We start from the raw sequence: 17,485 nt of genomic DNA on the forward strand, positions 1-17,485 counted from the left end.
ACACCTGTGCATGGGGACTAAGGTTTGTGCCTATTCTGGAGATATGAGCAAATGGCTTTGCAAATCTCTATTTGATTATTTTCTCTTCTGGAAAGCATCACTTCCCTATTTCACTACAACACTGAATGTGATTATTAAATATACCCAATAACATAGTGATGTATTTCTTCAACATTTAATGAAAAAAGGTCATTAAGTGTTAAAACCCACTGTCCAGTATAAAATATTTTAAATAAATTATAGACAAGATAACAATGCTTCTAAAATACATTCTAGCAAGTCATTTATCCGCTCAATATTCCCCTGATGCTTCCTGCTTACCTAAGATCTTCAGGCCCTCAAGCTGTGGCCTGCAAGGCTGTACAGGGCCTGGGGCACAGCTAACCCCCTGTCCTCTTTCCCTATGCTCCCAGCTCACTCACTCTGCCCTGGCTACACTGAACTATCTTCTGTTCCTTGAAAAGCCCAAGGACGTTCACACTTCAGAATTATGTGTTCTGTTCCCTCTGCCTGAAATAGCAGCCCCTGAGCCCCTTCCATCCTTTCCATCAGGCCTCCACTCAAATAGCACCTTATCAGGAAGGATTTTCCCCTTCACCTGCAAAAACAGCTCCCTTCACCTTCATCTTCCTTCACTCTCCGTCTGCTCTAACCAGATCTGTTATTCTTCCCATCACTTATCATGACCTGATATATTTCATATTTTAGTTGTTTTTATCTTTTGTCTACTAGAACGTAAACTCCATGAAAGAGGAAATTTGCTTTGTTTACTGCTATATCCCCTGGAAGCATCTGGCACATACCCTCACTCAGTAAATAACTGTGAAATGAACGAACAGAAAGAAAGGTCCAGCAGGTCCAAGGTACCAACAACCCTATGCCTACCAACACCCAAAGAGGCCTGCAGGAAAACAGCCTGACCAGCATGGCAGCCCCAATTGTTTCTGCATACCCACCTTCCCCTTTCTCTTTCACCACCAAACACCCACCCACCTGCACTAAGGAAGAACTACTCATGTGCAATTTGCAAGAAAGAAAGGAGGCAACAACCCAGGGTGAAGTGAACTGCAAATTGGAAAGCCAGGGACAAGGAGAGAATTCTTGCTCCACCTGAAGTAACCCACCTTCAGGTGAGAATGCAAAAGAACCGCCTGTAAGTCCATGGCCCCAGGATAGCCATGGCGACATGAGTGGATAGACATCCTTCCCGACATTTTTATATAAATAATACACAGGCATATTAATCAGTGTTTCAAAGTAGACCTGGTTCCAGACAAAGATCTCTAGGAGTTCATTCATAAGGAATATAAAATCTCAAAATTAGATCAATAGAAGAGACAGGAATGGGGCGAGTGAAAGGGGTTACACTTAAATATTTTCCATAGGCTTTCTGGAAGCTGAGAATTTCCCTGCTCCAAAGCCCACAACCATAATTGCTTTTGGTAAGTAATGTGTTAAGTAATGTCAAAGGGGTCACATTTTTTTTCATTCTCAGCTTTTATCAGAAACACGGAAGTGCCACAATTGAACCCTCCATTATCACCATCTTCCTTGGAGACGTTTGAGAACTTAGTGAGTTTATCCTTTTGTATGAGCAGAGAGTTCAAATGGAAAGAATTTTTCCAATGAATCACATTAACATTTATTCCAAGTGTCTTTTTACATTTGCACCTTTAAAAAAGAGATTGAGTTTTTCAGAATCAAAATGTATCTTCTTCCTTAATACAGTGATAAATTCCCACTGAAGCTGCCCAGATTATACTTCAATGAAACCAAAGATCCAGAGAAGCTGCAGAAAAGAGATTGAAGTGACTTTCAATTTAAAGTGATTAGGAGTTCAAAAAAGGCAGCTTTTCTGAATGTCAAAGTTTACAGACTCTCAAGTTTTGAATTTGGAAATTTAGAACACTGTTGTGTTAAGTGGCACTGAGATATTCCACATATGAACATATTCTTAACTTTTCTACTCCTTTCTCTGTGTGTTCTCCATCCATTCCTACCACAGAGGCAGATACATAGATGGTTTTCAGTAATATATGTAAATGAATAGATGAATACATATCTTTGCATACCCATCAGAAATCTCAGTACCTTCTGGAAGTTTTTTAATATTAAGTTTGCATTTGTTACCATATGTGAATCATAATAAAAGACCGATGTGATATAATTATTTTTCCAAGAGTCCTCCCAGTGGACAGCAACATATGGTAAAAAGATCATGGGTTTCAGAATACAGATATGGATTTGAATCCTGGTCTCACTACCCCTTGTTTCCTTACATTAGCCGTTTAACTTTCTTTTACCTCAACTTTCCTGTTTGTGAAATAGGAATAATAGTACCTATTTTGTGTTGGGAGAGACAGTTCTCTCCATGGATCTCTCAAGCCCATATGCAGTGCGCAGGGTATGCCAAGAATGCAAGGCCCTGTGTACTCTTGACCCGGGCTTTTGTCAGGGTTGTGCTTGCAGTGAGCAACTTGGGGGACAAAGTAATGTCTCCCGCCCTGGAACAAAGAACACAACTACTTACTACTTGCTATAAAAGTAGTAGATTCTCCAAGTTCAATGTTCCTTGGCTATGACACAAACCCACTGTGGGTATAGTATACCTCTGGACCTGTGTCAGCTTACCCTTTAAATCTTAGTAGCAAAGGGAGCTGATGCTGATGCTCTTTGCTGTGATGGTGAGCAATAAAGTTCTTTGTCTCTGACCGAGGAGTCTCAGGTCTTTGGCTAGCATCAGAAACAAGAGACTAATAATCGCTGGAAAATACATTTTAAACATTAATAGGTTAATTTATTAGCTTGTAAGTAGGGTAAAAGAAAACCCCTCACCTGACATTTTACAGAGCTGTTGAAAGGCTAGATGCAGTAGCCTAAATAAAATATCTGGCACTGAATAGGGACTAAATAAACACACACACACACAATTTTCCTTTAGCATCTCATTTAAATTTCCTTAACTATCTTAGATAAATAGTTCTTGACAAAATCATAATGGCAGCCAGGCACAGTGGTTCACGCCTGTAATGCCAGTACTTTGGGAGTCAGAGGTGGGTGGATCACCTGAGGTCAGGAGTTTGAGACCAGCCTGACCAATATGGTGAAACCCCATCTCTACTAAAAATACAAAAATTAGCCTGGCATGGTGGCGTGCACCTGTAGTCCCGGCTACTCAGGAGGCTGAAGCAGGAGAATCGCTTGAACCTGGAAGGCGGGGGTTGCAGTGAGCCAAGATCGCGCCACTGCACTCCAGCCTGGGTGACAGAGCAAGACTCTGTCTCAAAAAAAAAAAAAAAAAAAAAATTATGATGTCAGGAGGGTTGTTCCTTCCTTTACCTTTCCCATATAATGTCTCAAATCTGTCCCACAGGGAGTGGTAAAGTAACCGAATTCTCCACAAGGGCTTATAGCAGTTACCTCTCTGGAGGTATAAGTGCATGTAATAGGGGAAAACTGAAGAAGATGCAAGCCATGGGTCTCTAATAATGAAATTTCAAACTCTGGGTGAGAGTATATTTGGGGGCAGGAGACCACATCTATACTCTTCAAACTCCAACACAACTTGCCATATTCATTACCCTTCCATCCTGACACTGGATCCTCTGAAGTTTACTTCGCATTAGGGAAGGGGAAGGAAGGAAATTTTAGAAACAGAGTTTATGCCAAAATACAAAATCATTTTCTGATAACTGAGAAGATCTATGTGATGCAAAAGAATGTACCAGAACAGACTCTTCACCAGATGCTTGTAACCTGGTCTTTACCTCCAAACATACCTAGAAACAAAAAGCTGCCTTGCTCTCTGCATTAGTTTTCTATTTCTGCTATAACAAATCACCACAAACTTGGTGGCTCAACAACACAAATTTGTTGTCTGACAGTTCTGCAGATCAAAAGTCCAACACAGGTCACATTAGGCTAAAATCAAAGTGTCAGCAGGGCTGGTGCCTCTGTGGAAGCCCTAGGACAGAATCTGTCTCCTTGCCCTTTCTAGCTTCTAGAGACTGTGCTCATTTCTTAGCTCCTGGTCCCTTTTCCCCATTCCTGGCAGGTCAAGCTCTTCTCACACTACCATCTCTCTGGTTTGCCATAGCCAGAAAAGATTCTCAGCTTTTAAGAACTCCTTTGATGACATTGGGCCCACTGGGATAATCTAGGATAAGCTCCCAATCTCAAGGTCCTTAACCTTAATCATATCTGCAAAGACCCTTTTGCTAGATAAGGTAACATATTCACATGCTGGGAAAAGGGGGATGATTAAGATGTAGAATAATTAGGACTAATTGGGACTTGGAGGGGCATTCTTCTGCTGACCACACTTGGCTTCTAGAAGCCTACTGAGATTGACTCATTCCCAAAGATGTTCAACTTGACCATTTCTCAAGAGCATTGAAATGGTTCTAAAGGTAAAACATTTCTACCATGGTGAGGCAAATGAACAGTGCCCAGTGATAGGGCATCTTTAATTTTTGTTTTAATTTCTACATATTACCAGAAAAAAAATAATTACAGGAATGTTTTTGAGATTCTAAAGGAAGCCACTCAGTGCCAGTAACCATGGTGATGGAAATTCTGAGAAGAATGTTAACTTCCATTATGTGAAAGCAGATGAAACCAAAGCCTTGGCCCACACAGCAAACCTTTGGGTAGCAACGTGTTCTAGAAAAATGGAGCCTGAAGAGTCCAGATTGTTTTTTCTTGAAATATCAAGCAAGTCTGAAATGATTACTACCCATGAGATATTTTTTTTAATGGTGTTAGGTTTGGGGGTGTGTTAGATTGTTTTGCATTGCTATAAATGAATACCTGAGGCTGAGGAATTGGTAAAGAAAAGAGGTTTATTTGGCTCACATTTCTGCCTGGCGCTGGCATAGTTGGCTTCTAGTGAGGCTTCATGAAGCTTTCACTCATGGTAGAAGGCAAGGTGGGAGCAGGCATGTCACATGGCAAAAGCGGGGAGCAAGAGAGAGGGAAGGAGGTGCCAGGCTCTTTTAAATTCTAAACTAACAGCAAGAACTCACTCATTCCCATGAGGAAGGCACCAGGCCATTCATGAGGGATCCTCCCTCATGACCCAAACAGCCACCACGAGGCCCTACCTCCAATTCTGGGGATCACATTCCAACATAAGATTCAGAGGGTGAAAACATTCAAAGTCTACCAGGAGGTGATGAAAGTGATATGACAACGTGAGGTTTATGTTACCTGGAAGGTAGCGGGAGGCAGAGCAGATGGTGGGAAGAAGAAAAGTGTGTATGTACCTTGGAGATAACGCTCACAGGAAAATCTGTTCATTCAAAAATATTTATTGAGCACCTCTGTATGAAAAAAGGCACTGTGTTAGGTGCTCTGGACTTGAGGATGAATTAATCAAGAAGCCTCTCCTGAGGGAATTTGCACTCTAATATTGAAGATAAGAAACAAATCATTCTTTGAGCGTAGGAGATGAACAGAACTCTCAAGAGCAGTGCTTCTCAAACTTTGTTGCCTATATGTCTTGTTAAAATGCAGATTCAGTATGTCCAGGGTGAGGCCTGAGATTCTACGTTTTTAACAAGCTCCCAAACAATGATAGTGCCAGCGCTGCTAGTCACAGGACCATGCTTTCAGTAGCCAAGATCTAGAGCAGCATTTCTTATACCTCATTGTGCTTGAGAATCACATGGGGAAATTGCACAAACGAAAGACGCCCAGGGCTCCTCCCACATATTTTGGTTATAATTAGCTACAGTGAGATTCTGGCAACAGTATGTTGTGAAAGCTTCCATTATGATTTTAATATGCAGCTAAAGACTGAGTACTGGTAACACAAAGCATTATAGCTGTTGAAAAATCTTGGTTGTTGGTTCTAAAAATGTGGGTCCCAGACCTACAATATCAGTAATCGTGGGGAAACTGGTCAGAAATGTAAATTCCTGGGCCCTGCCCCAGGCCTACTGAATCAGAAACTCTGGGGTGGGGCAAAAAAAAAAAAAAAAACTGTTTCAACACACTTTCCACATGATTCCAATGTGCAATCAAGTTTGAGACCCAGCAATCTACGGCAGCTGTTCCACACAGAGATGCACATTCGAATCAGCTGGAGTGTTTCAAACACACAGCTGTCCTCGCCTCACTGTGGTGGAGTCCTGACTGAGATATTATTGAAAACATCCACAAGTAGCTCAGATGTGGCCCCAGACCAAGAACCACTGATGGAGGGTGTTGCCCAGAAAAATCATCCCCTTCTCTTCTCATTCATTTTTTCATTTCTTCAACACATTTCACAGAGCAACTACCTAGTCCTCGGCATCAAAGAGCCCTCACTCATTTATAGAAGAAGACTAAAGAGCTTGGAAGTAGGGAGCAACACAAAATGGGGAGTAGACAAAGTAGTAGGTATCAGCACAGAGATAAAAGACTCTGAACAGAGAGGACGGATCCAAGGGGGACAGCCTGGAAGCTGGGGACCCAGCTGGAGGCCAGCACAATCGCCTGGGTGAGAGGTGAGCCCTCCCTCCTCCAGAGGTGAGCCCTTCAGAGGAAGAGATGAGAAAAAGAGACCCAGGACTCATTACCGGCGGCTCTGGCTTGCTGTTCCATGGGCAGCCCTTTCTACCTGTGATCAATACATGCCTATTTAGCAGCATACTCACTCTGTCTCTCATTCTAGACCGTGCTTCTGCCCAGAGTTAATCAGGTTTTGAATGTCGGCATCCTGTCATTTCATCATCTGCAGATTCAGTGACCAGAGAGGAGGAAACACAGGGAAGCTTTATATTAATAAAGGTGTCGCGTTGAATATTCCTAAGGAACAGTCAAAAGTAAGCAGTTCGTGTGCTTCTTTTCTGGTGACAATAATAGATTGGGACCCATGCCTTCCCAGAGCTCCCGATAAGCAATTGGATCCAGTCTCCACTCCAGAACCTGAATGGACTGTTTGCTCAATACAGCTACTGCCAGCCAGTCAGCTTCATGGGACATGTGCCAAGAGGTCTTCCATTCCATTCTATCTTGAATAAACAAATTAGAGTCCCAACAAAAACTCTTCCAATGAGCCCTTTACTGAGCTAAATTCAACATACATCATAATCTAGGAGGAAGCACCAGAATGGAAAACTACTTTAAGTCACAGAAGCTAAAGGAGCAATTGTAAGTGTTTTCTACAAAGTATATATGCAGGATCAGCAGGCATGGGAAATGCACACCAGCCCCTGAGGGATTCTGGGCTGCCAGTGCATGAAGGCAGACTCAAGACTGTGGATTCTGGAAGAGGAATCCGCTTGAGAGAGCATCTAATTCAAAATGCATCCATATATGGCTTAAAAGTCATCCAGGTTGTCATATCAGTGTAATGATTATTCACTAGAACCAAGAGCGTTTATATTTTGAAGATCAGAACAAGATTCCCAGCAAAACAGTAAGGGAGCATTTCAGGGAGCAGTGGGAATATGTGTGGGATGAAGCCAAATTATAAAGTCATTATTAGGGTGGCTCACACCTGTGGTCCCAACACTTTGGAAGGCCAAGGCAGGAAGAGCCCATGAGCCCATGAGCCCAGGAGTTCAAGTTCAGCCAGAGCAACCATCAGGCTGAGGCAGGAGCGTCACTTGACCCAGGCAGGTCGATGCTGCAGTGAGCTGTCGCAGCACCACTGCACTTCAGCCTGGACAACAGAGTAAGACCTTGTCTCAAAAAAAAAAAAGTCATTACTTTAAAGGGCTTCCAAAGTCTATACAGAATGAACTGCCAGCAGCTCAAGGAATTACAAATGGAGCTCCATGTATTTATGCAAATGTTGAGGGCATATATTCATTTCAAAGAGTGTTTGGATCCTGCTGTATTATCAATGCCTGTCAGTATAATATAATGTTTAACACTATCTGGGTTTGAGTCCTGATTGCTACTAATTGACATGAGACCCTATGCAAGGTCCTCACTCTTCTCATCTATAAAATGGGAATAATAATAATAGTAACATCTACATCCTAAAGATTATTGAGGCCGGGCATGGTGGCTCACTCCTGTAATTCCAGCACTTTGGGGGGTTGAGGCGGGTGAATCACCTGAGGTCAGGAGTTCAAGATCAGCCTGGTCAACATGGCAAAACTCCATCTCTACTAAAAATACAAAAGTTAGCTGGGCGTGGATTACAGGCAGGTACTTGGAATCCCAGTTACTCAGAAGGCTGAGACAGGAGAATCGCTTGTACCTAGGAGGTGTAGATTGCAGTGAGCCGAGACCACACCACTGCACTCCAACCTGGGTGACAAAGCGAGACTCGGTCTCAAAAAAGATATATATATATTATTGAGACAATGTATTAATAGATAAGGTTATTAACACTGTATTGGACACACTATAAATACTCAATAAGCTTTGTCTATTATTACTGTCCTTTCCAGGAAACTAGGGTTCTCAGCGCGTTCATGGAGGAGGATTACATGGGTCAGGGTAACACTAAAGACAATTTGTCAAGACATAGTGAACACAGTAAATTCTTCACTTAAGCGATACTGGTATTCAATGCCTGAACTCAATCAATTCCTTACTCTTTGAATATTAGAAAATAGCTGAGGGACTGCATTTTGATGATGTTGATCATGGAATCAGAAGAGACTAAATTCATGGAAAGACTTTCAGAAATTCCAATTGTTCATAAAATTATATAACTGAGTAAAAAATTAGAAATATAACATTGAGACTTGCAACAGAACCTGGTTAGACTTCCACATCAATTCTACTTCATCTTCCAAAAAAAGGCTTTCAGAGTCATTTTCAATAAAAATTAAATTTACTGAAGAAAATAATTTAAGAAGTTATATGAATTAACAAATGTTAAAGCCATAAGATTGTACAATTACCTTAATGCTGTCTATACTGGCCAAATAATTACAAAAAAAAATTCCTTTTATTTATTCCATTGGCCTAGCTCATTTGTTAGAATATCCATAATCTCCTATAGCCTTCTTACCTACAGATTTTATGAACCTAGGAAACCTAGATTCTATCTAAAAAGATTGAACTCACAGAGGCAGAAAGTAGAATGGAGATTACCAGAGGCTAGTAGGTAGGGACAGTGGGGACAGGATGGGGAGATGTTGGTCAAATGGTAAGAAGTTTTAGTCAGACAAGAGGAATACGTTCTGGAGTTCTATTGCACAGCGTAGTGACTATAGTTAATCCTGTATTACATACTCAAAAACTGCTAAGACAGTAGATTTTAAATCACCACAAAAAGTAAGTATATGTGGTGGTGAAAACGTTAATTAGCTTGATTTAATCATTTCACAGTGTATATATGTATCAAAACATCATGTTGTATACCGTAAATGCAAACAATTTGTATTTGTCAATTACAAAATAAAAACATAAACCTAATTTTATTTTTATATACAAAAATTAAACAACTGGGAATTTCAGAAGCAACATAATTTATATCTATCTAATAGGAGTTGCAGATAGGAAAAAAGATTGAATAAGAATGAGGAATAATGCCAATAAATAAACAGAAAAAGTTTTTCAAAATACATGTTTTCAAATTGAAAGAGCAGGTAAAGTATCAAGAAAGACGAAAAAAAAAAAAAGAAGACCAACATCTAGAATCCTGAGGTGACATTTCAGAAAATCAAAGATAAAAACAAAATCCTAAAACTTCCAAAGAAAATAAAAAAACGGCCGGGCGTGGTGGCTCAAGCCTGTAATCCCAGCACTTTGGGAGGCCAAGATGGGCAGATCACGAGGTCAGGAGATAGAGACCATCCTGGCTAACCCAGTGAAACCCCGTCTCTACTAAAAAAATACAAAAAACTAGCCAGGCGAGGTGGCGGGCGCCTGTAGTCCCAAGCTACTCCGGAGGCTGAGGCAGGAGCCTCAGCAAACCCGGGAGGCGGAGCTTGCAATGAGCTGAGATCAGGCCACTGCACTCCAGCCTGGGTGACAGAGCGAGACTCCGTCTCAAAAAAAAAGAAAAGAAAAGAAAAGAAATAAACATATAGATAGATAAGCAAATAAATAAACACATGTCAATCAGATGGTATTGCATTTCTCACTAGTAATATTAGGAGCAGAAAGACAAGAAAACAATATCTTGAAATTATTTAAAACTTATAATTATTAATTGATCTTTCAAGAATGAGAGAAAAATAAATATTTTCCAATATTCAAAGACTCAGAAAGTCTGTGATTCATGAGCCCTTTCTGAAACAGATGTATAGACAGCATGCCTAGAGGAAAACAGAACAGGAACAAAAAATGAACCTAAAAGATGATGCAGAATAATAGCAATCCGGAATCCCTCACCGCATGAGGAGTAATGAGGAAAGCATCAGAGGAAAGAAAGTAAAGAAAGGCACATGGCAGAGTTTTTTAATTGTTTGAGAGACAGAAACAGATATTCAATCAGAGAAATGTATAATTTAATGTGTGTGTTAGCAGGTTTTACTGGTTTTTTTACACAGTAGTAAATAGAAAGGTAGGCGTATATAACCTTAGGAAATCTTTCTGAAGCAATACACTAGCAACGGAAGCCATAAAAAAAAAAATAGACTGACAAATTTGGGTACGTAAGAATTTAAAACTCTTACGGGACAACAAAACTTCTAACAATGTTAATTTGGCAAGGAAGAGATAAGCTTCAGACTTGGAAAAAATATTTGCAAATCACATATCTGACAATTTGTATCCAGAATAGATAAAGAACTCTTAAAAATCAATAGTAAGAAATAAAACAACCCTATTTTTTAATGACCAAATTACTTAACAAATACTTCACCAAAGAGGGTATGCAGATGGCAAACAGGCACATGAAAAAATGTTCTACGTCATTAAACATTAGAGAAATGCACATTAAAATCACAGGAAGATGCCACTGCACTCTTCATTAGAGGAGCAAAATACAAAATACAACACCAGATGTTGAGTAGATGTAGTGCAACTGGAACCCATTCAGTGAAGAAGGGAGTGAAAAAATGGTAAAGATACTTTGGAAAACAGTTTGACAGTTTCTTATAAAGTTAAATGCACACTTAACAAATGACCTAGTAATTTCACTCCAAAGTACCCATAAGAAACAAAAATTTACTTTACCCAAAAACCTATACCTTGTGATTCATAGCAAGAGTTGTCATAATAGCCAAAACCTAGACACAACATAAATGTCCATCAACACTAGAATAGATAAGGAAATGGCTGGGTGCAGTGGTTCATGCCTGTAATCCCAGTGCTTTGGGAGGCCGAGGTGGGAGGATCACTTGAGGCCAGTAGTTCAAGGCCAGCCTGAACAACATAGTGAAACCCCCCCCCCCACAAGAGAGAAAAAGAATAGATAAGGAAATTATGATATATTTACACGTAGAATACTAGACAGCAATGAGCAGAAATTGCCTACAACTACATGAAATGATATGGAGGAATATCTCAAATATAATGTTAAGAAAAAGAAGCCATATTGTATAATTTTATTTATATAAAATACAAAAAAAAAGCAATGCTTGAAAGGGATGATGGGTGGGAGGGTGCACAAGCCGGATGCTACTAATATTTAGTTTCTTCATCTGGGTGATGGTTAGAGGGGTGTGTTCAGTTGTAAAAATGTACTAAGGTAGACACTTAAGATCAATGCTCTGTCCTATTGTAAATTATACTTGAAAATGTTTAAAGAAAAACTATATAATGTAAGCCCCAGGAAAACCATTAAACATGCAAAATGATCAAACTACTAATATTTAGGGGAAGACTAAGGCAAACTAAATCATTTAATTTACCATTTTTTACCCATATGATATTGGCAAAATCATAAAGATCAAAAAGATTAATGTTTTAGGAGTGCGTGAGAAATATATACTCTCACATGCTGTTGGTGGCTACCCCAAAGGACTCAGCCTTCTTGAAGAGTAATCTGGCAGTATTTATCAGTGGGCTTAAGTATGCACGCCACGTGACTAAACATTTCCACTTACAGGTACCTGTTCCTCCTATATAAAGAGGCATGCACAAGACTGGCTATTGCATCATTTGTAATACCAGAAAATTGGGGACCATGTAAAGTCCCATACAAGCAAAATAAGTTTTGGAACATTTATATTGTGAAATACTGCACATCTTCTATAGAGGATGAGTTGTATATAACATAAGACATAATTTTAGGCATTTTAAAAAAGTATATCATAGAACAGTATATAGAATATATCATTTATTTGTTAAAGATATCTATACATGTAGATACAGTTTTATATATATATAAATGTACTTGGAATGTATAGAAGAGAGAAGCAGAAATATACTCCAGGTTGTTGACAGTGATTTTTTCCCTTCGGAAGGAAGTGAGAATGGGTGGAGGACAGGAAATAAGAGAGGTGCTTTCATGATTCATGCTCTAGGCTCTGCAGTTTCTGTACTGAATCTCTTACAATCATAACATATTCTCATATTATTAGTGAAATTTTAAAATGTTAAAGGGTATATTGATAATTTTAAAGAAAATACACTACAGAAAACACATAAGGTAGAAGTAAAACTAAACGCTAACAACAGTTAAGCTAAATTTAGTGACACTTGGTAGATAGTGCAAACTGGTTAATTGTAACAATAAGTAATCATACTCCCACATAAAATGTGGGCTGTATAATATAATAAACTCAACAATTGGCTGGTGAAAACAGACACAAACAAAGTATAATTTTTTTTTAATTTACAGACAAAAATTAGGGGGAAATCTATGGCAGGTGCAGAGATTGGCATGTTGTGGCAAATGCAGCCAGCCTGTGGACAACAGTCATGATGCTTTAAAAGGCAATGCAGTGAGTCCAGAGCTGCAATGGGAACTGGGGCCATCAGCCATTCATTGACTACCTTTCCCTCAGCCTACTACTCACATATGTACTGTCTGCGTGGCCCATGTGGGCATTTGACTTAGGAGGCCCCAAAACTGTAAGAACATTATACAAGTAGAGTTATAAAAGCATATTGGTAACAACCATAAAAATAATAATCATAATCCTAAAAAGTACCTAATGGTTAACACCAGTATCATAGTAGAAAGCATTGAGATGCCGGGACCGGTGGCTCATGCCTGTGATCCCTGCACTTTGGGAAGCTGAGGTGAAAGGGTCACTTGAGCCCAGAAGTTCAAGACCAGTCTGGGCAACATAGGGAGACCCCATCGCTACAAAAAAAAAAATTAATTAACCAGATGTGGTAGTATATGCCTATAATCCCAGCTACTTGGGGGGCTGAGGCAGGAGGTTTGCTTGAGCCCAGGAGCTGGAGGCTGCAGTGAGCCATGATTGTGCCACTGCACTCCAGCCTGGGCAACAGAAAGAGACACTGTCTGAAAAAAAAAAAAAAAAAAGCCGGGCACAGTGGTTCATGCCTGTAATCCCAGCACTTTGGGAGGCCAAGGCGGGTGGATCATGAGGTCAGGAGATCAAGACCATCCTGACTAACATGGTGAAATCCCATCTCTACTAAAAATACAAAACATTAGCTGGGTGTGGTGGCGGGCGCCTGTGGTCCCAGCTACTTGGGAGGCTGAGGCAGGAGACTGGCATGAAGTAAGCCAAGATCACACCATTGCACTTCAGCCTAGTGACAGAGCGAGACTCCATCTCAAAAAAAAAAAAAAAAAAAAAAGGAAGGAAGGAAGGAAGGGAGAGAAAGCAGCATTGAGAGATGAAATCATCATTAAATAAGCATAGTAAACTGTAAATTAAAGAAAGCAAAATTCAACAATTCTGAATTATATGCCCCAAACAACAGATGAACATAACATATACAATTAAATGAATATCTGAAATTCAAGAAAAACAGGAATAGATTGAAATTATAGACCTAACTATTCCAATATAAAAACAGCCAAATGTACCAGTTTTTGAGATTTTTCCATCTGCCTGGTACCGCTCTGAGCACTTTACATACATCGTCTCATTTAATCCTCGCAACTCCATGCAGTAGGTATTGTTATTATCATTCTCCCCATTTCACAGATAGGAAACCAAGACCTTAAAAAGTTAAGTGACTTTGCCAAGAAAACTCAGCTAGTAATAGGTGAAGCTACGACTGAGACTCAAGTCTAACTCCACAGCCCATTCTCATAACCACAGTTGCCTCTCAATATGAAATAATCAGAAAGTTAATAATCAATAAATAATAAAATAATAGAAGACATTGCAGAGTTGATCAAGAAAATCAATCAGTTAGACAATGGAGAGAGGCAAAAGGTAGAATAGAATATACTTCATTTTTAAGAATATAAGGATGTTTACAAATTTACCATATTATGGATGAAGGTAGACAAAAAGAAGTCAGAAAGTCTAATATTTCACCATATTAAAACAATAAAATTAAAAACTAAAATTTCAATCAGATTTATGTCAGCTTTATTTATAATAGCCAAAAACTGAAAACAACCCAAATGTTCACTAACTGAATGGATAAGAAACTGTGGTGTGTTTACACGATGGCATACTATGCAACAATTAAAAAAAAAAAAAAAAGAGCATTGTGTGATACATGCAACACATGGATGGATCTAAAAAATCTGATTTTGAGCAAAAGAAGCCAGATGCAAATGACTACATGCTGTAAGATTGCATTCCTATGACTTTCCATAAATGGTCAAAACTATAGGGACAGAAATCAGACCAGCGATGCCAGGAGCCAGGTGTAGGAGAGGAGGTTGACCGCCAAGGGGCATGGGGAACTTCATACAGAGATGTAAGCGTTCTATGTCTTGATGGTGGTGGTTGCCACAAATTTTTTTTTTTTTTTTTTTTTTTTTTTTTTTTTTTTTTTTGAGACGGAGTCTCACTCTGTCACCCAGACTAGAATGCAGTGGCGTGCCTTGGCTCACTGCAGCCTCTACTTCCTGGGTTCAAGCAATTCTCTTGCCTCAGCCTCCCGAGTAGCTGGGACTACAGGTGTGCACTGCCACGCCCGGCGAATTTTTGTCCTTTTTTTTTTTTCTTTGAGATAGAGGCTCGCTCTGTCACCCAAGCTGGAGTACAGTGGCATCATCTCAGCTCACTACAACCTCTGCCTTCTGGGTTCAAGCGATTCTCCTGCCTCAGTCTCCTGAGTAGCTGGGATTACAGGGGCGCACCACCACGCCTGGCTAATTTTTGTATTTTTAGTAGAGACGGGGTTTCACCACATTGGCCAGGATGGTGTTGATCTCCCAACATTGTGATTCGCCCACCTCGGCCTCCCTAAGTGCTGGAATTACAGATGTGAGCCACCATGCCCAGCCAGTTGCCACACAATTTTACACATTTGTAAAACCTTATTAAACTCTTTGGTTAGAAGAGGTAAATTTTTATTATATATAAATCACATCTCAGTGAACTAGAGTTTTTCAATGCACGCAGAATATAAAATCTCCACATCATGTAAAAAAATGTTAAGTCCCTGAACACTTTCTACATCAAGAAAATAATTCTGTGCCTGGTGTGATTCCGTCCTGCACAGCTGTTCTCTGGAGCAGTAGTTGTTTATCTCCCTCTGCCTTCTCTCTCACCGAAGTGTACGTCACCACCCCATGGAAGATTCAATGGACATGAAGACAAGCCCCCTGTGGCCCCAGAATCATCTTTTGGTTGTGAACTAAAGGCCGACAAAGATGATCAGTTTAGGGTGGATAACGATGAAAATGAGCTCCGGTTATCTTTAAGAACGGTCAGTTTAAGGGCTGTGTAAAAGATGAATTGCACATTGTTGAAGCAGAGGCAATGAATTATGAAGGCAGTCCTACTGAAGTAACACTGGCAACTTTGAAAATGTCAGTACAGCCAACGGTTTCCCTTGGGGGCTTTGAAATCCCATCAGCCATGGGATTACAGTTGGAGTGTGGATCAAGGCCAGTGCATATTAGTGGGCAGCACTTAGCAGCTGTGGAGGAAGAGGCAGAGTGAGAAGACGAAGAGGAGGGGGATGTGAAACTCAGGTACTTAATGTGTCTGGAAGGTAATCCTCCCCTGGAGATAGAGGCAAGTTTCCACAGAAAAATGTAAAACTTGCTGCTGCTGATGGTGATAATTTTGATGAGGAAATTGAAGAAAAAGCTCCAGTGAGGAAATCTATATAAGACACTCCAGCCAAAAATGCACCAAAATCAAACCAGAATGGAAAAGACTCAAAACTATCAAGACCAAGATCAAAAGTTCATGAATACTTCAAAAAACAGGAAAAAACTCCTAAAAATCCAAAAAGGACCTAGTTCTAAAGAAGACATTAAAGCTAAAATGCAAGCAAGTATAGAAAAAGCACATTGAACAGTCCTGGACAATACTGCAAAATTAAGTCCAAAGATGGGGACAGAGGAAAGAGACAAATACAGTCCATGCTGAGTATCATCAGCCATCCAGACTGAAGTCTTCTGTTTTAATCCGAATCCCCTTTCCTGATATGCCAGCCATGCTCCTTCCAGGCTGGAAACAAACTCACTCTTGATGTCCTAAAGCACTTTCTTTTGACAGCTGTGATTCTGTGAACCTAGCCCCTTGCTTTCTGTTACTTGTGCATTTGCCTCACCTCTCTGACCATGTTTTAATCACTTTTGGGTCTCCTTGGCTGCTCAATAAATATTTGAATGAATCAAAAAAGAAAAGAAAAAAGAAAAAAATCCCTATATTACAGAATATTTTGAAATGATATTTCTGTATTATAATTGATGGAGTACTCCCATAGCAGTGCTTAGAAGAACACTCATTTTTCCAAATTAAGGAAGAAAAAAAAAAAAAACACTATAAAAGCAAAGCCTTTATCTGTTAAGAAGCTAAAGTGAAAAGTCAAAAGAGAATAGTAAAATGAAAATAATAAAACTAACAACATAAATGAACAAAATGCTTATAAAGTTGAGTTGAGGCCGGGTGCAATGACTCACGCCTATAATCCCAGCACTTTGGGAGGCAGAGGCAGGCAGATCACTTGAGGCCAGGAGTTCAAGACCAGCTTGCCCAACATGGTGAAACCCTGTCTCCACTAAAAATACAAAAATTGGCCAGGCATGGAGGTGCATGCCTGTAGTCCCAGCTACTCAGGAGGCTGAGGCAGGAGAATCGCTAGAACCTGGGAGTCAGAGGTTGCAGTGAGCAAAGATCACTTCACTGCACTCCAGCCTGGGCAACAGAGCAAGAGACTCTGTCTTGAAAAAAAAAAAGAAAAAAAGAATTGAATTGGTAAATCAAATTAATAGTTGGCTTTTTAAAAATTAATAAAGTTGGGGACATGTTCCAATTAAAAAAAGGAGAATTGGCAAATTTATTAAAAATAGTAAAATATGGGGAGATAAATTATAAAAGGGAGAAATGGCAAATTTATCAAAAATAATAAAATGCAGGGAGAGAAATAAGATATCAGCAATGGAAAGAAACAACTATTTTAAGTAGGGATGATAATATTCTAAACTATGTATGAATAATTATCATTATCAATACTCTATGGATAGCTGCTAAAGTATTAAACACTAAAATGAGTCATAGCAAAACAGAGAATACAAATGCACAAA

General features: G+C 39.7%; 1 long non-coding RNA gene across 2 annotated transcripts; it reads left to right on the forward strand.

The window, feature by feature from the left end:
• Positions 1-4,580: 4,580 nt before the first annotated feature.
• LOC104657502 lies at positions 4,581-16,585 on the forward strand. Of its 2 annotated transcripts, XR_004059693.1 has the most exons (4): positions 4,590-5,256; positions 6,273-7,402; positions 8,388-8,436; positions 15,448-16,585. It is a non-coding gene; the product is annotated as an uncharacterized LOC104657502 (long non-coding RNA). The 2 variants fall into 2 exon arrangements; XR_747288.2 differs by lacking the exons at positions 8,388-8,436; positions 15,448-16,585 and having other exon boundaries at positions 4,581-5,256; positions 6,273-7,862.
• Positions 16,586-17,485: the final 900 nt, after the last annotated feature.

The sequence above is a fragment of the Rhinopithecus roxellana genome, chromosome 1 (genome assembly GCF_007565055.1).
Source record: "Rhinopithecus roxellana isolate Shanxi Qingling chromosome 1, ASM756505v1, whole genome shotgun sequence".
Taxonomy (NCBI): domain Eukaryota; kingdom Metazoa; phylum Chordata; class Mammalia; order Primates; family Cercopithecidae; genus Rhinopithecus; species Rhinopithecus roxellana.